The sequence below is a fragment of the Sciurus vulgaris genome (genome assembly GCF_902686455.1).
Source record: "Sciurus vulgaris genome assembly, chromosome: 15".
Taxonomy (NCBI): Eukaryota; Metazoa; Chordata; class Mammalia; order Rodentia; family Sciuridae; genus Sciurus; species Sciurus vulgaris.
The window spans coordinates 66,615,260-66,639,491 of record NC_136476.1 but is presented as its reverse complement, the minus strand read 5'-3'; the positions used below and the strand labels follow the sequence as shown (position 1 = coordinate 66,639,491).

Sequence of the window (24,232 nt, the reverse complement as noted above, 5' to 3'; positions counted from 1 at the left end):
GGATAATTCTCTTCTTAGGGGTCTGTCCTATGCATTGTAGCCGTTTAGCAGCATCCCTGGTCTCTACCCAGTAGATTGCAGTGGCAATACCTCTCCCAGTTGTGCGACCAGAAATGTCTCCAGACATTGTTAAATGTCCCTTGGGGGCAAAATGTCTCCTCCTTCTCCTTTGAAACTGCCAATTTAGATAATCCCTGTTTTCTGACATTAGCCTGAGTTATTTGAGAATTTCATCTTGTGCATTTATGATAGTAATCTGTGCATCACCTTCTAGAGCTGTACAGAGTATCAGTATCATCTAACTTTTACAACTCCCCCACAAGGCTGGTGTCACTCCCATTTCACAGAGGAGGAAACTGAGGCTCTGAGCAGCCAGCTACATACTATGTGGCACGACTGGGCAGTAACGCAACTCTTCTGGGTCTGAGGCCAAGTCTTTCTCTTGTGCATTCAGCCGCCATTTGTTGCATGGAGGCCTTCACTTGGATGACTTTCTGCTTGATTAAATCAGGATGTAGAGTATGTTGGAAGCTGGAAACCTTTCTGAGATTGACTAGTTGAAAATTAACAACAGGAGGCCATTATCTGGGAGAGAGTAGGCTGTGCTAGTTAAATATTCTAGTTTATAGTGAGCTCTCATAAATCCCACATACAGTTAATGGAATACCAATTTGTGGAGAGAGTAGAATAAAACGTGCCTAATACGCTGTATCGATCCTGGTTGTCTCTGGTGATTTGCCTTCTCTTAAAAAGGACTCCTATATGCAAATTAGACATTAGCCGGGGCTTGTAAAAGGTCAAGTTACTAAAGACATTTTAGAACAGCTCCATTGATTGAGCTGCTTCTATGGCAGGTGCCGCGCTGGGTGGGGCTACAGAATTGGACCAGTCCTCAACAAATCCAGGGTGCCTGGATGGGCTTCCCTGCAGTTCAGGCCAGCCAGACCCAGGGTATGCCCTCGCGGAAAGCTTAGGGCAGGAGAAAGAGCAGATTCAGGATCCCACACTGCTCACTCCTCCATCTCTGAGCATTCATTTTGTTTGTTACACCAGAGGTATTTTGGTAGCTTTTAACGGTCTTCATGTGTTGGGGACCTGGTAAAGGAGGCAAGATTCATAGACAACTCTTACCCAAGAAAGAAGTTGGAGTCCCAAGATGGTAATCCATCCCTGGTTTGAAACCAACTCTGATCTTTCACTGTGAAGTAGAAGGGTTGCTGCCCAGGCCTGCTGACTTCCCCACCCCCCATTCCCTTGTAGGTGTGGAAGTTGAGCTACAAAAGATGGAGTAGGACCAGAGTGAGAGGACTAATTGTCACCTTGTGCACAAAAGGGGTGCTCTTTTCTGGAATGGATGTAACCTACTAGAGGGGACCAGCATTGTGTATTGGAGGGAGCAGGGTGCCATATCCCCTCCCTCCCAAATTCTCAGTGCCTGGCAGCAGATTGAGAGGGATCAGTGATTTGTGGTCCCTCCCTCCCCCTCAGGGGAGAACTCCTCTTGACCTAATCCTAGGGCTCACTGTCCTGCCACAAGAGAGTGAGTTCCTAGAAAGCAGGGCTGATCCTTCAACTCTTCCCAGGGTCTGTAGCAGGGGATACAGTGCCAAAGGCATGTGACCATACGTTGGCTGTCGGGCAGGGCAGCCCCCAGGCATCCGCTCTTCCTTCCAACTCTAACTCAGATGGGGCAGGACCAGGTCACTTGCACTGCTCTTGTCTGGGCCCTGGTGACCTCAACCTCCCATCATACAGGTATCTCCTTTCCTTGGGCTGCAGAGGAGACTGAGTGAAGCTGTTGGTAGGCCCCGGCTGAAATCTGAGCTGACCATGACTTCTGACACCTGAGCTTCTGCTTGTACCCACCTGAACCCTCCACATTAACTGGGTATTCTAAGACCAGCTGGGAGCACAGAGTCAACAACAAATACAGACATTTTTTGAGTCTATACTATGTGTCAGGCCAGAGGCCTGCAGAGATGAAAGCTGATCCCTGCCTTTGGAGGATTTGTGACACTGTGTGTGGGTGTGTCTCCATCCGTCCGTCCCTCCATCCATCCATCTGAGAATTGCTTTGAAGCGGGATTACACCAGATGCAAGGGACACTAGGGGGCTAGGGGAGGTAGCCATTCATTTTGAGGAGCATCAGGAAATGTCACAGGGAGTTGGTGGCATTCGCATTAAGCCTTGAAAGTTAAAAAAAAAAAAAAAAGATGGCATTCAGGGTGGACAGAATGGCAGGAAGAGATGCAGAGGCGTGAAGAGATCTTGCTTGTTGTGCTTTGGGGTTGAATCCAGGGCCTCGCACAGGCTAGACAAGTGCTGTGCCACTGAGTTGTGTCCCCAGCCTATGAGACTTTTTATATTTTAGGCCTTCTGACTCATCCCAAGCCCAACCTCTTTGCTTTTGAGGTAGGGTCTTGCTATTTTTGCCCAGGCTGCTCTTGAACTCCTGTGCTCAAGCAGTCCTCCCACCTCAGCTTCCTGCGTAGCTGGGACTCGACCTGTGCACCAGTGTGCTGGCTCAAGCCCAGCCTCTTGACCTGCACTGGTGCAGGACCCCACTCCTGTAGTCGGGGTGTTCCCCCATCTCTATGCACAGTGGGCCTCGCCCAGCTCAGGGGTTAGTGCCAGTTCTTTTTGCAGTCCCCAGGATGGGAGCTACACCTCTGGTTGTCTTTAAAGCAGGGTCAACTTCTGCCAAGGATGCTCTGGTTTTGCCTATTTAGCACTAATAAGGTGCTCCCTGGCTGCTGGGCCCTGTTCCGAGTGCTTTCCAAACACTAACTTATGCCTTTAACCCTACATGCTTGGTAAGTAGGTAGGTGGGGGCAGACTCACCTACCTACAATGTGTCCCTCTGCAAGTGATGTTGGTCACCGTAGTTACTGACTGCTGTGCCAGGGAAGAGCCAGTTCTGAGAATGAGGCCCTGCTGACAGCTACAGACTTTTCTCCCTGACCCCGTTTCCTTCAGGGGCCCAGCAGTGCTCTGCTGACTGCATTTTCTGAACCAGAGACTGGGATGGGTAGTCCAAAAAAGAACGTGCTGCTGCTCTGTACAAGAGAAGGCCCAGGAGGTGTTTGGATACTGAGAGAGTGGAATTTTTGAGACATTTTGATGGTTTATGTGGAAAGTTAGGACAGAGGATTTTGCAACTGGGATAGTGCTGGAAAATTCAGGTCTTATGATTTGTCAGGATACACAGCTTTTAGCAAATGTTTATGCAGTGTGTAGTTCGGAGTGAATTTTCTGCATTTGTCCTCTGGTGCCCCAAAAGGGAACAAAGGGTGCTTTCTAGCCCCCAAATCTTGCTCATGCCTAGCAACCCCATTTGACAGATGGAGTAAGAAAATAGACTGTGAAGGGTGCACATCATAGCCTGAGAACCATGACCCCCAAAGGGCACAGGGATCATAAGCAGAGCAGCCAAGATTCGAACCCGTGTCTGTCCCTACCCAGATCATTTATCTGTAAAGTGAGTATTGTCATAGAACCTGTTTTCTCAAAACTGGCTGGATATTGTTTCTTTGCGTGCTGGGAATCGAACTCGGGGTCTCACATAGACAAAGCAAATGCTCTACCACTGAGCTACTACCCTAGCCCTAAACTGACTATTTAAAGGAGCTAATAACCCATGAAAAACTGACAAAGAAAAGGATCCCAGACAAGTGTTTGGGTCCTGCTCAGTGCTGAGTGTCAGCTACAGGGCTCTGTGCACTTCGGCTTAATCCCGGGGCTTCAGGGCCATGGGTCTTGGTTCTCGGGACTGAGGAATGATCAAGAGGCGGGACCACAAAGGCTGGCTGGGAGCTGTGTTGATGAGCGGCACTTGACTTGGGAGTGGGGTGTGGAGACCTGTCTTCTGTACCCTGCCAGAGGCTCTGGGTGAGCGAGGCAGCAACCAGCTCCATCCTCCACCCCTGACCACTCACTGCTGATGACCTGGAGAGGGGAAGGGGCAGCCCAAGCCCACTCTCCCCCAGCCCCTGCCCTGCTGGGTTGGCAAATGTGTACCTGGTGATCACAGAAAGCTGGAGTGTCAGGGAGCAGCAGGAATGTAGGATGCTCCTGGAGGCAGCTGTCACACTTGACTTTCATGGTGGCCTCCCTGCCCTCTCCCCTTCCAGTCTGTTCTCTCTCTGCAGCCAAGGGTCTTTCTGAGCACTTCCTGTTGCTCTCAGAATGAAGACAAAGCGAATCTCCTTGGCGTCTCCCTCAGATCCTGGGTACTCTGGCCCAGTCTCCCCAGCTCCGCCTCACTGTGCTCCTGCCCTGGGGGCTGAGAGAGCCGGGAAGCCACTTAGCTCCCCTCACCTTCCTGATGTGGGTTAAACGACGCTCATGCCACCAGAGCACTCTCCTTGACAGTACTGTGCATAGTGGCAATTTTGCAGTTAATTAGTGTAATTATTTGTATTAGTACCTGTCTCCTCGCCTATGTGTGAGCTCTGAAAAGGCAGGATCTCTCTCTTTTTAAACTTTCTCTAGCCTGTATTTTTTCCTTTTAACTTTTTATTTTGACCTAATTCAGACTTACAGGAAAGTTACAAGAATAGAACAAAGGGCTCCCCTGTCCTCTTCATCCAGATCCCCCCCATTACCATTTTGTCCCATTTATCTTTTTCCTTCCACGTAGATGTTTTTGCTCCTACCATTTGAGGATCACTGATAGGCTCTTCCTCTCTCCTTTAATGTCTTTCCTAAAAAGCGACGGCACTCTCTTATGTAACTACAGTACGCATTTTAGAATCACAAAATTAACGTCATTGCAGTAAATATTGTGACCTAACCTGTAGCCCGTCCTCAAGTCGTGCCAGTCATCCTACTAATGTCCTTTTTGTAACAGAGACTGTGAGTGGGTGTTGCATTCAGTTACCATGTTCCCTTGGTCTCCTTGAAACGGTTCTTCAACCTTGGTTCTTCAACGGTTCTTCGTCCTTCATGACCTGGACATTTTTGGAGAGCGTAAGTCCGTTATTTGGTTACATGCCCCTTAATTTGGGGCTGCCTGGTCCAGCTCACCGTTGTGTCCCCAGTGCCAAGCACAGTGCCTGGACCAGCCAGTGCACTGAGTGAGTGGTGCCAAGTGAGGAGAAGGTGAGGTGGAAGGAGTGGCAGAAGAGTTGGTGGGTTTCTGGCTTCCCCCATCTCTTCCCCTTTCCTTGCTGAAGGATGTTGTTATTTGTTGCAATCAAATGTAAATAGTTTCTAACAAAGCCTTCCCCACCGAGAGAGGCTTCCTCAGGAGATGGTGAGCCTTCTGTCCTCGCAGGTGTACAAGCAGACGCAGACGCTGGAGGATGGCTTGGTGGTGGTGGTGGGGGGATTCAGAGACCAGGAGAACATTTGATGAGTCCCCTCCCCAGCCTGAGCAGCCCTTTCTAACTGCGCCTCTAACTTCAAAGGCTTAGCTGCCCAGGAATAAGGTATCTAGACTTTTTCATCCAAACAGAACATTTTGAGAATGAAGGGAAGTGCTATTAATAATTGCCTGTGATGGAGGACCGCAGCCGGGGCTGCCCTTGGCAGATCAGGTGTGTCTTCGAGCTTAGGATCAGTGCTGAGGCGGCAGATTGGAAGACCTCCAGCACCAGGAATCCTCCACCTGGATGAAGACAACAGTCATCCATCTCCCCGTCTCCCTGGCATTGCTCGTGGGCCCAGTGTTGGTGGCTTGGTCCCACACCTCTGTAGCACCTGCACCCTGGACGCACCCCTCTCCAGCTTGCTCCCGCCATTCCAGCCTCTTTGCAGCCCTGCCCTCACCGTGCTCCTCCCTGTCTCCGGTCGGGAGAGTCTGGAGCCTCACTGTGTACAAGAGGATGGGCATTAGATAACCAGCTGGTGCAGACAGGGACTTGGATGTGGAGAAACAAGGCAGGAGACCAACCCTGAAAGATCCTGGTGACAGGTCACTCTGGGGCCATTTATTAGGAAGTCGGGGGTTGTACTGTCAAGTGTGCAGACGCTGGTCAGGGTCAGGCTCCAGGATCTGTGCAGCCAGGCTATTTAATTCATTTTTGGCTTAGAGGAAAACGCTAACCCTGACTTCCTGGGTTAAGAAGTGTGGTAGCATGAGGATGTGAAGATGTGGAGCCACTTTCTGGGAAGCATCCCAGTCACGTGGACCTCAAGGATATTGTCCAGGGCAGTAGGGTGTTTTTATAACTCTAGGCCCCAGCGGCTTTGTTGGAGGAGCCAGTTAATGCAGAACGTTCAGTTCTTAGAGTGCACTGCCTTGGGAACGGTGCAGCGGCTTTCTAGTTAGTCATGCCATTAGATTTTACTACTTAAAAATGTACTTGCCCTCCCAGGCACAGGTAATAGCATTTAGTTAGGGGTCATTTTTTATAGGACAGAGTGTCACACAGTGTGAGAACTGAAAGGGACTTTAGAAAAACCTTTTCTTCTTTTTATAGCTGGGCAACCTAAGGCCCCGAAAAGGATGTGGCATACCCAAAGATGGGCAGTTGGCCTGTGGCAGTTCAGGGGTGGTACCCACGTCTTAGAGTTCCCAGCCCCCAGATTATGGGTTTCTAGATCTCACCCAAGATCAGACAGGGTATACATTTTTCTTATTTTGTTCCTACCCTTTCCTTGCTAGGAAAATACAGTGTGTTGGTATTGAAGCTGTTATGCATTTCTTGTTTTATGTAGAAGTTCCTAGGCTGTTTTAAAAAAATATATTTTTAGTTGTAGATGGACACAATACCTTTATTTTATTTATTTTTATGTGGTGCTGAGGATCGAGCCCAGTGCCTCATGCATGCTAGGCAAGCACTGTACCACTGAGCCACAACCCCAGCCCTTTTTTAAAAAAAATTTTCGTATTAAAAAGATTATACCTTCCATTGAAACTCCTTATTCTGTAAGAGTGCTTCTCAAACTTGAGCACGTTGGAACCTCCTGAAGGACTTGTGCTGGGCCCCTGTGTCCACTCCCAGAGCTGCTGATTCTGTTGGTCTGAAACAGAACCTCAGGTGGGGCTGGAAAATTTGCATTTCTGTCAACTCTCAGGAAGTGGCTGGCACAGGGGCTGTCCTTTGAGGATGCCCCCCTCCTCCCCAGTGCTGGCTACAGGTAATGTGTTCAGTGCCTTGCAGCCTCAGCCACCTGGGCCCTCCCTGCTGTCCATCCGGTCCTCCCTCCTGGCTCCCACCTGGCTCTCACATCAGCTGACGCATCCTTCCTGCTCTGCCCAGGTGACCTCACCACCTCCCCCAATTCCCTGTGATGCTGGAAGGCTTCTGAGGACCCCCCCTCACCTCCACTTGTTCCTTTTCATTTTCTGGCCCTTCTGTCCTTCCTTCTAATCTGAGAAAAACCAATGTCTCTGACTTCAGCTTACCCTCCACTAACCCCCTGCCAGCCTCTCGCTCAGGTCCCTGCCCCATCCTTTCCTCCACCTTGCCCCCTGGAGGGTTGGTCTAGAGCAGCTGTTAAAGACTTGCTCCTGCCATTCAGTTCCAGGAGTCAAGTTTTTATCCCTATAATGGAGGAAAGATACAATTTTTAAATTTTTGGTGAAAGGCACACAGGTTTATCATTTCATCGTGGTTCAGTGGGATTAAGTGCATTCACACTGCTGTGTGATCGTCACCACCATTGGTCTGCAGAACTCTCCGGGTCTCCCAGAATGCAAACTATATGTCCCTTAAATAAATGGTCACATCTCATTCCTCCCTCCCCCAACTCCTGGCCACTGCTTTCCACTTCCTGCCTCAGTAAATGCCTCGTGTGAGTGGAATGGTCCACTGTCCTTTTTTGTCTGTCGATTTCACTCAGCCTGTCTTACAGGCTCAGTTTTCTTCCTTCTAGCTGAATAGTACTCCAGTTACGTATCTACGTGGTATGTTTGTTGATCCATGTATCAGTCGACGGACACTTGGGCCACTTGGGCTGCTTCTGCCTTCTGCGTATTGTGCACAAGCTGCCACAAGCGTGGGTGTGCAGAGAGAGATCATTTAGATACACTTAAAACCTCAGGTGGGATGTTGAGGTATTTGTGTAGCAGCCTGAGCCTCCCCTGCAGCCCACAGCCACCAGATTTCCCCTTCCTGCCACTTGACTGACACTCCCTTTACGGAGATGGCCAGGGACCGCTTACTTGTTAAGACCAGCGCCAGGTTCTCATGTGTCAGCCTATTTGGTCCCTTGGTGCCAGGGCTCCTGTGATGCCACTCTCCCTCCAGGCCCCAGCCTCCTTAAGGGCTCTTCCTGCGCTGTTGGTTCCTTGGTCCTCTGATCTTACTGTCCTGTAGGCCATGCTAGGTCAGTGCGTCCATTTCTGTCGTCAGGGGCTGCCATGTCCGTGTCTTCGGCCTGGTCTTCTCTAGGCATTTCTAGTTCTCTGGACATCACTTCTGAACGTTGTCCCCCTGAGTGTCCCCAAACCTACAACAGACTCGTCACCTTCTTTCTTAAAAACAACTGCTGTGTTAGCGATGGTCTTCCAGCCTAGAAATCCCAACGCACCCTTCTCTCCTCCCCCATACCTGCACTGGAAAGTCAGCCTCACATGCCTCCTCCAGCCTGCCCCCCTTTTCCACCCCTCCCCAAACTGGCTTTTGTCCCACAGCCTCTCCCATTTGCCTCTGCCTTTGCTTACGGTCACTAGTAGGCCCTCATGCCCCTCTTCATGTTGCCCTGAAAAAGCACTGGACCGCCTCTCTGTCCGACCTTTCTTCCCCATCTTTCCCTGCAAGGCATCGCTCTAAGCCAGGGCTGCCCCGCCTTCCAGGGCTTCCCCAGCTTGGGTGTTAAACTGCAGGTGCACATTCAGCAGGGGTAGGGTGGGCCCAGCGCTGTTTCCAGCAGGTTCCCCGCTCATGCCGAGATGGGGTCCACAGGTGGAGCAGCCGGACTCCAGGACACATCAGCGTCTCACAGAGCTCTGCAGACCTGTGTTCCATCTGTTGATAGTATAAGAGTTTTTAAGTTTTGTGTTATGATTTTTTTTGTTGTTGTTTTCTATAAAGTTGATTTTAAATGACTTCAATCATAAAGGCAGATTCCTTCTTGCATGATTATCTGCTATTGAAAGAAATTTTTTAAAGAGTTGAAAGAATTTTCAAAGAGTAAGAAATCACTGGCGACTGGGGTGGGATTGTAGCTTATGAGACTCTTTTCTCTGGACAGGGGCGCTCTTTTGTGAGGGGCTTCAGGGCAGAGGGTCTCATATTCAGCCCTGTCCTCCAGGGCCCAGTGCATCAAGGGAAAGAGGCTTCTCAAGCTGTTGGGGGAAAGGGACCAGAGGACATGAGTTTGGAAACAGGATTTGAGGTGGGAAGACAGGACTTGGCAGGGAATCCTTCTGGGGTAGTGCTTAAGAGGGAGAGGATACGGGGCCGTATGGAGGTCACATCAGGCCTGTTGGGGGACTCTTAATAAGGCTGTGCGGCTGAGTAACCTGTTGAGGGAAAACCAGACATTCCTGGGGTTCCCCAGGAGGTGGGCTTCATTCTGGTCCAAGAGGGAGGGGTTTTGGAGGTGAGGACTGAGCAAGGTTGAGCTGGCAGCAGATGGGGCCTTTGCACCTGGGAGTCTGTCTGATTGTTTGCAACACCTGGAGGAGAGGAGCAAGTGCCAAGTGGTGACGAATCAGGTGTGTAGGGTGAGGGAACGGGATGGATGTCAGAGAAGGAGACTGGTGATTTGGACCACTGTTCAAAAACGTCACCGCCTTCCTGACTCTTAAGTCTGCCGCTGCAGGCCTTCGCCACCTGGCCTCTCCCACTTCGGGTGCACTCCTCCCTCTGTCTAGGTACCAGCCAGTGAACTGCCCCTCACTTAAAATGTACATGCCCAGCTCAGTGCGAAGGCTCTGCCCCATGGAGTCGGCTCTGCCAGGTGTGCTACTTGGTGTTTTCCATGCACAGGTTGGAAGCCCAGACCATCGCGTGCCCCACCGCCCAACTCACTCTGTGGCCTGTGTTGAGCCCCGCAGGGTCTCAGGCCCCACATCCCACACAGGAACAATCGTGGCACCTCCACCTCACCAGGTTGCACACAGATTCCAGGGTGACACAGTGGCACGTGCTGATGACTCAGGCAGTGCTGGTTGTCAGCCACCTCCTGCCATGTGACATCTGTCCCCTGCTTGAGCCAGCGGTCTTGGAGATGGAGAGAGCTGTGGTTTGTGCACGCTGCCTGGGCAGGGCAGGGCTGAAGTGCCGCCTGTGGGCGGACACCCTGGAGGTTGGCATTAGTTCACCGTGTGGATGTCGAAGGGGCCAAAAGATGGCAACTGCTAACAGAGTGGAGAGGAGGAAGCCAAAGACTGGGGCAGTCGGAGTACCCACCCCAGCGTGCATACCAGATGAGTCGGTTCTAGAGGCCTGAGTGGGACCTGCAGGTCTGCATGTCTGGCAAGCACTCAGTGAGACTGGAGCCGCTGGTCTGCAGACTCCCCTTTGAGTGGCGTTGGTCTGGAATGATTTATGGTGGGGAGACTTAAGGAGAGAAGGGGGAGTACTGAATCCTATGTGTACGGTCTTTTCCTGAACGTACATACCTGTGATCAAGTTTAATATGTAAATCCTGAGTTCTTTTGATCCCCAGAAACACACACGCGCGCGTGCGCGCGCACACACACACACACACACCAAACTTTGAATTATTTCTGGAATTTTCCATTTAATATTTTCAGACCCAATTAACCACAGGTGACTGAAGCTGTAGAAAGCCAAAGAGCTGATATGGAGGGATTACGGTAAGCCCAGTCTTATCTTGGCTCCTTGGAGAGATCTTGGAGGGACAGGTGGACCTAGGTCTGGAGCCTGCAGGTGCAGTTGGAGTTAACTGTGATGGTGAGAAGAGTTCCCAGGAGTTTTGGATCCAGTATGGGCGATCTGATTTTGCTGACTGGTGCTTCGTCCTGGGTCTAGCTTCGCAGTTAGATTCTCCTTAGAAAATGGTGCTTTCCACCCTGGGCTGGGCTGGGTGGTACCCTGGACTAACGGAACCCAGCAGCAGCAATGGCTCCTCTGCCGTCGCAGCACTCACCACACTGAAAGGTGATTATTTCTGTCCCACTAGCCCTTGAGTTCCCAGAGTGCTGGGGCCTCAGCCAGCCTCTTATGTACTTCCCTGGGAGCCTGCGTCAGAGCCTGGCCACACCCAAAGTATTAAAGAGTGGGACTAGAAAAAATGCAGAATTTTAAGAAGGATGTGAGTGTGCTCTGACCAAAAGCGGGCAGGAGAGCCCAGCAGTGAGCCAGGGAGACACTGGACTATGGTGTCAGTAGGGCCTCAGGTGGGAACATCAGAAATGTCCAAGGGGCTTCAGAGGATGTGGGGCTGTGCATTCTCCACAGGAGTGGAGACTTCCGCCAGGGGCAGGGGTGGGAGGCAGAATGAGGATTTCAGCCTAGGAGCCTGCACCTCGATCTGAGGGCCTAGGGCAAAGCTGCTTCTACTGCCTTGAGGGAGGACAGTGCTCAGATGCAGGTCACTGAAGATCAAAAATTCTCCCTGTGCCTCAGGGCAGCGCCATCAGCAGCAGTCTGGGGCAGGCTCACAAACCTCCGTGCTCAGGGCCAGGGGGCACACTCAGCCTCTTCCCTGAGGAATAGGTGGAGTCTCAGAGAGGCTCAGCCACTTGCCCACAGCTGCAGAGCTGGGATGGGCAGGTAGTGGGAGGCGGGCCTCTGCAGATGAGGAGCTGGGATCCAGGAGGATCAGTGCAGAGTCGGGAGGGCTGCGGGACCAGGTGCTTGGGGCCCAGCCCCAGGAGCAGGAAGCAGGTCAGGTGCAGGCAGGATGCTGCCTGTGGTATGCAGAGTGAAGTCCAGGGCCAGGGTGAAGCCCTTGAGTACCCTGGGCGCCCATAAAGCTTCTGGTGGCCACTTTTTTTTTTTAATAGTTCTGTCAGTTTGGTTTTCTTTAAACTCATTATGGCTCGTTGTAGAAATGTCACCCCTGTCTGTATGTTTTCGAATTCCTCTGGCCATACTGTGGATGTGATTTTTTAACCAGCTTTTCTTAATATTCCTATCACTTTCCATATCATTTTGAAGTTTCCTTATGGTTATTTTACATCTCACTTAAGGGGCCCGCTAAAGTTGGCGGTCAGCTTTTTTGTTTGTGATCTCTAATGTGATCAATGGAGCTGGGGAGAAAAATCTTTGCAAATAAGACTCTTTCCCGTCTGATATCCTGACGGTAGGTCCCTGGGAATGGGGTCAGTCACAGCACCTCCCAGTGAGGCTGTGTCAGCGCTGACGCAGGCCTTCTCAGCGAAGGCCCTTTGCGCCTGGGTTGAGCCTTCATTCGTGTGTATGTTTCACAAACATTTATTAAGCACCAGTGGGTAGTCTTCATTTTCTGTGGCCAAGTCAACAGAGTGGCCGCTGCTTGCACCTTGGGCTTGACAGCTATGTGTGGGCCTGTTTGACTGCACATGATGTTCCAGCTCTCTCTGTCCGTGTCACAGCCCAGGAGTCCCACCAGCCCGTGGGTCCAGGAGTAAACTTGGCACCCCCATGCCGCAGGATCTGGCAGCACCCGCCTGTGCTTATGGGGCCTCCTGCCTTCCCTCTGCTGCTGGGCAATAAGGTACAGGCTGGGTGTGTCTTACCCATTATCCCGCGTCCTGCAGACACTTATGGAGCTCCGTACTGCTCTGGGTCCTGGGGAGTGAGCAGGTCACTGATAAAGTCCAGGCTTTACCGAGCTTACATTCGTGTATGTGTGTGGTGGGGGAAGGATGTGGGAATCAGGAGGAGATGGGCAACAAATGGTTAATTGAGTCAGGCCAGGAAGAGTGATGTGGGAAGGGAAGGCCGAACTGATAGGTAGAATTTAAGCAGACACAGGAAGGAAGCAAGGGAGAGAGCCAGGTTGTACCTGAGGGAACATCCTTCCAGGCAGAGGGAACAGCATGTGCGGACACCTGAGATGGTAGGAGCCTGGCACAACCTGGGAACAGCCTGGGGAGTGGCGAGGCTGAGCATGGTGAGTGTGGGTGCATGGTGAGGACAGAGGTGGCCAGAGCCAGGCCATGCAAGGCCCTGTGTCATGCGTGGAGTGGATGTAGGACCTGGAGTTCACGCCTCCCACCCCCAAGGGCCACCCCTGCTATTCAAAGCACTTCAGACCAACTTCATATATTCTTGCTGCTTCTCTACGTGGGTGACCCCTGAGCCCCTCCCTCACTCTGCCTTTTGGGTTCCTCATCCTCACAGTGAGGAACAGTCAGGAGACTGGCAAGGGCACAGTGAGCTTTCCTGGGCTGGGACTCTTCCTCCTGTTATTAGTTAGGGACACTCGTTCAATCATGGGTCATTTTAAATTAACTAATAGGAGTGCGTAAGTGACATTACTGGTACACATGTCCGACCTGTCGGGGTTGCTTCTTCGTTGTGGAGAGTGTCTCAGCCAGCTGCGGTGGTCTTGCAGCAGTCAGGAGAAGCAGGTGGACTGAGGGAGTGTGCCCCATGGCTCTCCCTGCGTGGATTATACTGCAGTGAATCACTGATCACCTGCTGGGTGAGCTGGGCACTGGGTCTGTCTGTGGTGGGGTGGAGGCGGGCCGGCTGCTGATCTTGTAAAGGTGCAGACCAGCCTGCAGTACTACATGCAGAAATTAACTTAAAATAGATCAATGGCCTAATATAAGTGCTAAAGCCATAAAGCTCTTAGACAAAAGAGGGGGTAAATACATCTTCATGACCTTGGATTTAGCAGTGGATTCTTGGATAAGACATCAAAAGCATAAGCAGCAACAGCAAAAATAGGTAAATTAGACTTCAAAGTTCAGACTCATTTGCATCAAAGGACTATCAAAGTGAAAGGACAGCCTACAGAGTAAGAGAAAATATTTCAAATTATAGATCTGATAAAGGTTTAATATTCTGAATTTAAAGAATTCCTAACGCTTGACAAGCCCAATTTAAAAATGGTTAGAGAGCTTGAATAGACATTTCTTTAAAGATGTACAGATGATCAATAAGCCCATGAAGAGATGCTCAGCATCACTAGTTGTTTCAAAAGTGCAAATCCAAGCCATGAAAAGAGACCAGTACATACCTGCCATAAACGAATAAAGCAAGTCTTAGCAAGGATGTGGGGAAATAGGAAACTTCCTAGATTGCTGGTGGAAATATCAAGTGGTGCAGCCACTGTAGGAAAGTTAGGGTCCTCAAAAAGCTAAACATAGAGCCCGGCATGGTGGCAAACATTCCTAATCCCAGCAACTCAGGAGGCTGAGGCAGGAGGATTGCAAGTTTGAGGCCAACCTCAGCAACTTGGTGAGGCCCTAAGCAACTTAGCAAGACCCTGTCTGAAAATAAAAAATAAAAGAAAAAAATGAAAAGGACTGGGGATGTAGTTCAGTGTATAGTGCCCCTGGGTTCCATCCCTACTACCCGCCCCCCCCCCAAAAAAAAAGACTAAACATAGAATTACCATATGGTCTAGCAGTTCCACTCCCAAGTATATACTCCACAGAATTGAACACAAGGATTCAAACAGATTCTTGTACACCTGTGTTCATTGCAGCAGTAGCCACAACAGCCAAAAGAGAAAAACAAGTTGTTTACTGACAGATTTATTTAACATTATATAGTCATAAAAAAGAAGGGATTCTTGATTGGTGCTGAAACAGGAAACAACCTTGAACGCATTATGCTGAGTAATATTAAGCCCGACAAAGGACAGATATTCTGTGATTCCACCTCTGTGGGATCTCTGAAAGGTAAATCCATAGAGGCAGAAGGTGGAGGTTCAGGGAGGCAAAATCGGGACTCATTGCTTAATGGGTACAGAGTTTCTGTTTGGAGTAATGAAAAGTTTCTGGAAATAGTGGTGATGGTTGCATAACGTTGTGTGAATGTAATTAATGCCGCTGATTCCCACTCTTAAGAAGAGCAGAAGGGTTGAGGCGGCCAACTTTAAGCCCTAGGTGTTTTAAAATACCACGATTTTTAAAGAAGAGATCACACAGTAGGCACGTCTGGGAGGAGCCCCGCCTTGTCAGGAGCCCCTTGGTTTGGACTCCACTCCCCATAGGGTGCCTTGGCTGGGTCCTGATGTGAGTGGGACTCAAGAGGATGGCAGGTGTGGAGTGCCCCAGTGGATCCTGGGAGGTGCTCAGAGGACACCTCCGCCTCCAGGTCCGTCCTTTCCAGTGTAAAAGCTTGCTCCATCTGGTAGGCAGAAAACGGTAAATCCGATGATTTTGCCCAAATTATCATCAGTTTCCTGTTCATCCGATTTGCCATTTTTGCCCGGGTGTTGGTCTAGTGCCTTCCTGTCGGCTCCTGCCCACTCATCTTTGGTGTGTTTGCTCTAGAGCAGGGCTCCTCTGGGCCCCAGCCCTGTTTGTGCCTGTCCTTGATCACATGCTCCCTCTTCCTCCTCTGGGTTTACTGTGAATTCGTTTGAAATCTGAGCTCTGCTGATTAGTAGTCATCTGAACAGGCAGCCGTGGTTATGTACACCCACTTGGTGGAGCACTGTAAAACCATAACAGAAAAGGGCAGTGATGTGTTTGAAAAACCGGGACAAATGTTAGCTTGTGATCATGTGAGAGACGAGGACATACAACTCTGCAGACCTGACACCTTTCTGAGAACCCGCCCCAAGCCGACAAGCCCGTGCTCTTGGTTGGTTTGTGTTGGTGGAGGCTTGCATCGTTCAGGTGCTCGGAGCCACCTTGAGTTTGCACAGCCATCAAGGTCGATTTCCCTCGGCGGAGCATCTCCCACGGCTGATGTAGACACTGCAAGGCCATCCTGGGTCCTCCCTCCCATCACACCCAGGGTGACCCCTCTAGTTTATTACCCTTGCCCCAGGACGATCTTTACTAGATCCTTGACTTAGATCCTGCAGGTGTGCCCCCTCAGTGAGCAAGCAGGACGGGGGAATGAGCTCAAGTTCAGAGGGTGGGGGCAGAAAGGGGCCTGGCAATTCTGAGGGGAGACTGGCTGGGCTGGCTGGCCTTGCAAGCCCTGCGCTCAGGACCTCCTAGAAGACAGCCACTGGGCACAGGGGAGGAGGGGCCCAAGGTCAAACCTGGGCCTCGCCTCAGGAAATGGGATGGTCTGCTCTGCTCTGGCTGCTAATAATTAACCCGGGGATGGCTGCCTGTCAGCCAGAGGCCTTTAGATGTCACATGATGTGCTCTAGCCCACACCTTTCCAGAAGTGAGAGGAAGTCATTTACTACATTTTCTCAATTTGAAAAGCACTTGTCTGCATTTTAACATTTCTGAAATGGCTGTGACCTTCACAATCAAAGGATATTTGGGATGTCCTGTTTCTTTAAAGTACTTTTTCTGAAACACCTGTTAAACCAATTGTGTCATCTTGCAGTGGAGGGAATAGGGTAATAAACACCCAAATCATTACTCAAGTTTCTAATGTTGCAGAATTAATTAGGGGGAAACAAGGTTTTCTGGACCATTTCCTTCATAAGAGGAAATTTACTTACATAGCAGCCTCAGGGAGTGTTTATAAAGATTATCTCAAAAGGGTAAGAATATACCTGTAGTCAGTAAATTACAGAGACGGTAGTGATTAAGTGTGGGGCCCTTTATACCCCCATGAATCACCTGGTAATTCATCATCTTTCTGGTTGTGTGGGTCAGTAAACTCAGAGTCTGGGAGGTGCATAACGCCTGAAACCAAGCTGGGACTTTTGATTGCATTTGGAATCTGACAGTGACCTGGGCACGGCCCTCTGATCTCCCAATCTGTTCAGTGGGAACAACTGTGCTGCCTGCAAGGCCAGTCAAAATCGGTGGTGTCAGGAGTGACAGATGTGAAGACACTTGGAAGACTGAAGTCCTGGAAGACCTGTGAATGTTCCTCAGGACAGAGGCCCCAGGGCAGGAGTGAATGGTCCAGGGACTTAGGTGCAGGACAGGTGGAAGGTGTTGAGTATGTGTCTGGTGGACCAGGCCCTCCACTGCACTGGCTGTGAAATATTTGTAAATGAGGAAACTGAGGCTTAGAAGATCAGTTTGTCCAGGGCCATGTCAGCTTGTGAGTGGCAGAGCAGAGACGGGAACCCAGCTCCGGCTTTATGCCTTCTAACTGCTGAGTTGTCCCTGGCCTGCTGAGACCCCTGGCCAGCCAGAGCCCCTAGGCAAAGATGCTCTTGATCCAAGATGACAGGTATTCTTTGAAATAATGAAGGGGTCGTGTTTGTCTCTGGTCTTCGCCCCCAGCACCTGGAAGGCCTCAGTCCAAATAGATGTGACCACAGAAGCAAGAAGATGTGTATATATTTCTAAAAGCTTGAACATTTATCTTTTTATTTTTTTTTTTAATTCATTCTTTTGTTGCTTATTTTATTTTTTCTATGTGGCTATAGGGATTGAACCCAGGGCCTTATGCATGCTAGGCAAGTGCTTTACCACTGAGCTAGCTCCCCAACTCCTCCTTTTTATTTTTTTAAGCCACATTTATACATTCCTTTCCTGTATTTTGTATTGTGTGTGCTAAGATGTTCAAAACGATGTTTTGATAATATACATCTCTTTCATTCAATTATTCCTAAACATTGTCGCTCTGATTAGCATCATGGTATGATTTAATGTGTACTATACAGGTTTTCTCACTGATTTTCTGAACTCATTTTATCAAGACACCAAGCCTTGGAAATTTGAATAGGCTGCATAAAAATACATCTTCTCTTGGTCTTAGAGGCGTTGACAACCAGCAGGGTCACGGTGCCCAGTATAACCTGAGAGGGCCCTGGGCTTGAAGCCTTCCAAGCAGAGCACTCTTGCTGGAAGGAGCCTTAGAGGCCTCAGCTGGGAATCCCAGCCCAGGAAAAGTAGAGCAATGACTTCCCAGGCTGATTAGTGACAAACGGGAGGATGCTTTGGGGGACCAGGGGGCCGGTAAGGGCAAAAGTATTTTTCTGTTTTTTCCTTGACATAAAATTATGGCGAAGGCTACTGGTAGTGAGGATTGGGTTTCTCTGGCCAGGCTGCCGCTGGCTTCGGATTCCTTGGCAGGAACAGTCTGGCAAGGATGGTCCTGTTATTGGGCTCCAGCCTCTTGGCTGGGATGCGCCGTGATTAGCACATCTCAAACCTTTCAAAGTGACTTTAGCTGTTTTCTTTTCTGAAGGCTTCTGCTGCTTTTGGCTGTTAAGGGGTGGGGGCTGGAGCCTAAGATAGAAATATCATAGACTGACACCCAATTGGGTGTGTCTGTGCCTGAGGGCAAATATTAGCACAGTATTTTTGTAAAGTTTATGCAACTTGATTCATGTCCCTGTAGAGTAAATTTATTCCATCCTGTTTTCCAGTCTGTTCGGAGCCTGGTGGAACTATTCAGAGGGAAAGTGAAAAGAGGTTGGTAGTTTAATTTTAGGTAGAAACTGCTAAATGTTGAACATATTCCATTGTCAATTTTTGTTTTACAGATTACTTTGTGTCTCTTCCCATTCTTTTATCGCCCATTTCATGGTTTGATGAACCGTTTTAGTTTTTTCCAAGAACAAGGTATTCATTTAGAATAATTTCCCATGAGAAGGCCGTGTAAGGAAATCTGAGTTTGAGCAGTGGTGTGGTTGAATGTGGCTTTACATGTACAGAAATAGACCCTTGGCACTTTGGAAACACAAGTCCCCGTAGAATCCCAGACCTGGAAGCCTGAAGTTCATCAGCCCCACCCTCTCTGGTGTCAATCATCCCTCCACAGCCTTCTCAAGGCCGGTCTCATCCAGTTCCTCTGCTTGATTGTGACTAGGGACCCAGAGCTCCCTGCCTTTCATATTTGTGCCTTGTTCAAAGCGCTTTCTTTAAAAAAAAAAAAAAAAAAAAAAAAAAAAAAAAAAAAAGTGCTTTCTTCTGATGAGAAATGTTCTTTGAACCCTTGAGGTTTAAAAAAAAAAAAAATCAGTCTTACGATAGTAGCTAGTTTGCCTACATTTTCTCTCCAGTGCTTAAAGCAACCTTGGAAAGCAGGGAAACCTCCCTTCTCTCTTAGAGAAGGAAACTGAGTCTCAGAGAGGGTAAGCAATCTCTCAGGTTCATCTCTCAAACTAGTAAGTAGTCAGCCTAGGGTTCCGACCCAGTCCACGACTTCTGATTCTGAATCTAGTAGCCTTCCAGAGCCTCCCCCTACCCTGATTCCTCCCTTAGGTTTCTGAAAAAAACTAATCTTATCCTCCCTGAGATTTCACTAGGATTTCAGTTACTTCTGTCACCTGTGCCGAGCCTCTGTCCATGGAGTTCCTAAAATGTGCCTGTATTTCCCCTCTGACCTTTGCACATGCAGTTTGCAGTACCTGGAATCTTTCTGGCCAGTTTCCCTTTATCTGACAAGATTCTTGGGAACCTTAGTGAATGGTCCTCACACCCACCCTACCCCAGCATGGTTGGAACCCTGGGGTGTTCCCAGTCCCCTGGGCCACCTTCTCCTCTGAACTTGACACTGGGGCACCTCTGCCTTCCCCCCACCCCCACCTTATTTCCTGGCCTGGCCAGGAGCCAGGGGTGAATTGAGTGAGTAAATGGCCCAGAACTCCTTTGCCAAAGTAATAACAAAGGAGGCTAAAAGTAATTATAAACAAGACCTGCTGGTCTGTGAGATTGCGTCTGAGGCCCAGTCTGGCTGGTTGCTGGGAGGCTGCCGGGGCCTGTTGTGCAATGGTAAGTCCTGGAAGTCATTCTCTGCAGCAGGCACCATTGCAGCCCTCTGTCCCTCCGCGAGCTGGTGTTTGTCCTCTTTCCTCAGGAGGCAGGCCAACCGACCCTTAGGCTTCTGGGTTTGTGGAGGGGCGCTGTTGGGGAAAGTTTGCAGTCCCTGTTCAGGGACTGTGTGGGCAAGACCCCCGCCTGCCCCTCACCTTTCTCCCCAACCACACCCTGGAGGCCACCAAAGCACCCCACGTGTTCCCAGAAGTGACCCCGGGAGAGCCGAGTCCTGTGGGATGAGGGGGCGTGTGCCTCGGCAGCACCCTAACATTTCCGTGGAACACCAAGAAGGTAACTTCTGAAACTCTCACCTAAAGAAACCTCATGAAAATGCTGTCCAAGTCGGGATGGTCACCTCTGGAGGGAGGACCTGGAAGGGGACACGAGGGGGCTTCTGCCAGGGGTCTGGAGAGCAGTACACTGAGGATTTGTGCTTTTCCTCTGTGGGATACGTCAAGAAAAAAAAAATTTTTTAAAAGAATCCAGTGACTTCATGTAGCATTCTCAGCATGAGCATGTGCTGCTGGCCAGGGAGCAAACCTCGTGTTTCAGGTCCGTAGCGCCCATCCCAGAGCTGAGCCCTGGGCTCAGGCGCGAGGAGCTAGGTTTCTCTTTATAGCAACGTTGCCTCTTCCCGAAACTGCCTGCAGCTCCCACGGCATTCTTTATCTTGCCCTTTGAGAACTTAAAGCTGCTGCTTCTTATCCTCCCAGTATCAGGTACAACTTTTTATTTTGTTAGTTTTGCAAGTGTACAACCTATAAATAAAGCCTATAAATAAATCCGACTCCATAATAAGAAAACTATTTGACATTTTGAAGTTGTATGAGAACAAGGGTGCTAATTACGGGTCTCAGTTAGAGTACAACTGACCCTACAAATTACTCCACCACTGCTGCCCAGGGGCTTCCCGCAGAGATCCACTCCCTCCCCCCCCCACTCCCCCCCAACAAAGTATAAGACTCAGGGAACAAGTGATTTGCTCCCAAGATGGTACTTCTGGAGTATGAGCATTGATTACTGCAAGATAGTCTGAGTATGGACCTGTGTTGTCAAAGTGACTTGTGTTTTATGCCATGTGGTCGAGAATTGTGTGACATCTGAATGTTACTTTCATAAATGCACTTTTAATTAACATGATATTAAATACTTGTACAAGTGCATACCCAAATTTTTAAAAAGTTTTGCAATTAGCAGTTGAATTGTCGGTCGTGATTATCATATTCATTAGCAGGTTTTAAGTCTTAAAAATATTTATTTTACTTTATTCTACTTTTTGCAGTACTGGCGATTGAACTCAGGATCTTGTTCATGCAAGGCAAGTGCTCTTCCAATGAGTTACGTATGCAGCCCTTAAAAACGTCATTTTTAAAATAAATGTTTTGGTTCATAGGCTCATGATAAATTAGTATATTGGCTTTACATTAAAGTAGCAACACGAACTGGGTGCAGTGGTGCTCACCTATAATCCCTGCAACTCAGACGCAATTCTTTTGTCAAAAAATAAATAAATAAAAATGAAAAGGACTGGCGATGTAGTCAGTGGTTCAATGTCCTGGGTTTAATTCCCAGTACTGCAAAAATAAATAAAAAATGAACAATATGAAAATGCCTTGCTTAATGAAAAGATTTTCTGATTTAGTATGTATTTAGTAGTGATTATTTACATTAAAAGCTAATTTTTAAAATATATATGTGAATGGTTATACAATGTTGTACTACTAAGGAAATTTTAAAAGCCAATAAAATGGAGGAAAGAAACAGAAGGTAGTGTGGATCAATTTAGGAAATTATAGAGTCACAAGGAAAGATAGTAAATGCTGTGTACCCGTTGTAGGGTAATCTTGTTATCAGCTGCACATAATGTAAAACTAGTAAAGTGAATGTACATAGAAGAACTTTCTAAGATTTATGAATATTTCACAAATTAAAACTGAAATCACTTAATTTTTAATTAGTTGGGCTGGATTTTATTAAGAACATTTGCAAAGCCTAATTAATCTCCAAATGAATTCATCTCTTCCTTTCTTGGCTACTTTCTAAGACAACGTTAGTTGGGTCTTTCACCTGTTTGAAGAGGATGTGTGCTCTGTGCAGAAACTGTGGTCTTTTTGATATGTTGGGTGTGATGAATGCGAAGAAATGTCGTCGAGAACTGGTGTCTGTGAGTAATGCCAACCTCTGTTGAGTGAAAACGCTGAGACATCTGGTTACCTCAGAGCAAGTGACAGAGCCCTTGTTGAACTAGCTTCTTTATTTTGACAGCAGTGCTGATCCTAGCACTGATGTATAGACTGGAAAATCTGTTCTTTCATCAATAACGATTTAGGGAGCATTCCTCCCATACTGAGTGGTGGATAGCTGCTAAGCTATGGAAACTTTGTAGGGATCTGGGAAGCAATTAAATTATAAACAGGAAATCTGACATTAGGGCACCAAACCCATCCAGAACCCTGGCTATATGCACAGATGATCGAAGCCAAAGGAAGCCTGGAGATGGTTTGGTTGAGGGTTTTCCAGGTTGTGGCCTGCATGGTTGTCTTGTGGTGAGCGGGGAGAGGGGCTCTGCTTATTAAAAATGCATCTTCCCTATGACAGGTAAAATACAGCATGATTCGGATTTGCATCCTGGATCCGAAGAAAAGTATAAAAGGGCATCCCCCAGACCCTGTGCAGAATTTTAATGCGGACTTCATATTAAAGGTGTTGAATGAATATTTAATTTCTTCAGTGTGATCGTTGTACCATGGTTATGAAACATCCTTGTTTTCGGGAGATACATGCTAAAATATTTAGAGATAAAGGGTTTTTACATCCATAGCAAGTGGTTCTGAGAAACCGCTTGCGCATGGGTAAGGCAAGGGAGAGAGCTTGTGCAGCAGGACGTTGACGGCTGGATTGAGGTCAAGAGATGCAAACGAGTTCTGCTTTTCTTGCAATTTTTCTATAAGTTCAAGAAGTTTCTCAAGTTTTAAAGTGCAGCTTCCTGAACCAAAATCCTTGTGGGCGGTGCCCAAGAATCTACAATCATTAGCTCCCCAGATGATTGCCATGCACATTGACTTTATTCAAGTCACTAATTGGAAAGTCATTTTAATCACTTTTTTTTTTAAAGCAACTTAATAAGCCTGTATTTTTACTGATCTCCTCCTAATCAGTGCCTAAAAGTTTGTAAGTTTTGTATTTACAATGGAATACCCACTTCTTTCAGAGGTGCTTAAGGGACAGAGGCCTGGCCCTGAATCGGATGGTAAAGGTGTCCTGCGGCAGGTTCAGACTGGTTAGAGAGAGTTCTGTATGTTTTCCTGTTAAAGCCAGAAAGTTGTGAGTGTGGCCAGTGATGGTTAAGGGCCCTGGTTGGCCCTTGGAGACTTGGTTCAAGCAAAATGCAGCCCAGCTTTGTGTTTACAGTGAAAAGGGAGAGAAAGCAGTCCTTGCACTATCTTAGCATTAAATAAAACACTTATCTACAGTTCATTAAATGCTGAAATGCATTAATGAGAATTGCGCTTGGTTTGATGAGTCATTGTGTCACATGGCTGAAGGCACATGTTCTTTTCCATGCTAGAAATGTCCCTCTCCAGCAGATCAGTCATCTGTTGGGGTTCATAAATAGCAAAAAATAAATGAAGGAGCAAGAAGGAGTTTTTCTGAGCTCAAAAGGGAGATTGAGTTAGGGAACTGGGCTACAGAGAAGGCCTTAGATACTGGGAGAGGCTTCCTGAAATAAGCTGAAATGCCAGTGATAAAAGAGCAGAGCTGTTGGCTAGAAGTCCTGGGCTGGAGGTGAAGTGTCTGCCTCTGGTGGCCACTAGGTGGTAGCATCGGCCTAGGTCAGCTTGAAGACTGTTCCTCCGGTTGGTTCCTGCAGCAAGCCACCCAGGGTTCATTTATACAGGTAACTCACAAATGAGATGTTTATAAGTCAAGACTATTTCCTTCTTAGTCTCCTTTATTTTTTAAACTGAAACTTGCATTCTTGAGTTAAAGATCTAAGTTTATTTTTAAGAACAAGGGTAGGGAATAATTTGTACCTCCTTTTAAAACGATTCAAATGGAGTTGGATCGACTTTCTCACTGATGTGAGCTGCCCTTCCTTCTTTTCTGTCTGTGGTTCACTGACTTTTGAAAGAATGAAGTCCCACAGATCAGCATGGAGACAGACCCTTAAGGAAAAAAGCAGTGGCATAACCTCGCCTCTGTTTCAGGCCCTGGGCAGCCAGAGAGGTACTGGAGTGGGAGCCAGGTTACCCAACCCTCCTACCAGGGCCCGAGTGTTCCTCATGCCCAGAGCATGGCAGTTTGTGCCGAGGGGCCCTTGCTTCTGGTCCATTGAGTTTGTAGAGCAGCTCAAGGGCCTGTCACACATCTGTAACAACTGCCTTTGGCTCTAGCAAACTCTTTATTTAAAAGAATAAAATTTTAAGGAATGAAACATTTATCCATCTATAAGGTATTGTTGACATCAAGATAGCCCTACAAAATCTGGAATCTAGTCAGTACCTGATAGCATCTGAAGCTTAATATAAGTAAAATGTCTTTTATTGAGTACCTAGTATCTGTTCCACATTGTG

The 24,232-nt window shown here is 48.3% G+C and overlaps 1 protein-coding gene across 3 annotated transcripts in view; it reads left to right on the top strand.

The window, feature by feature from the left end:
- PTPN3 (protein tyrosine phosphatase non-receptor type 3) overlaps positions 1-24,232 on the top strand; it is a 140,416-nt gene that overhangs the window by 38,330 nt on the left and 77,854 nt on the right. The gene's annotated exons all lie outside the window — the stretch shown is intronic.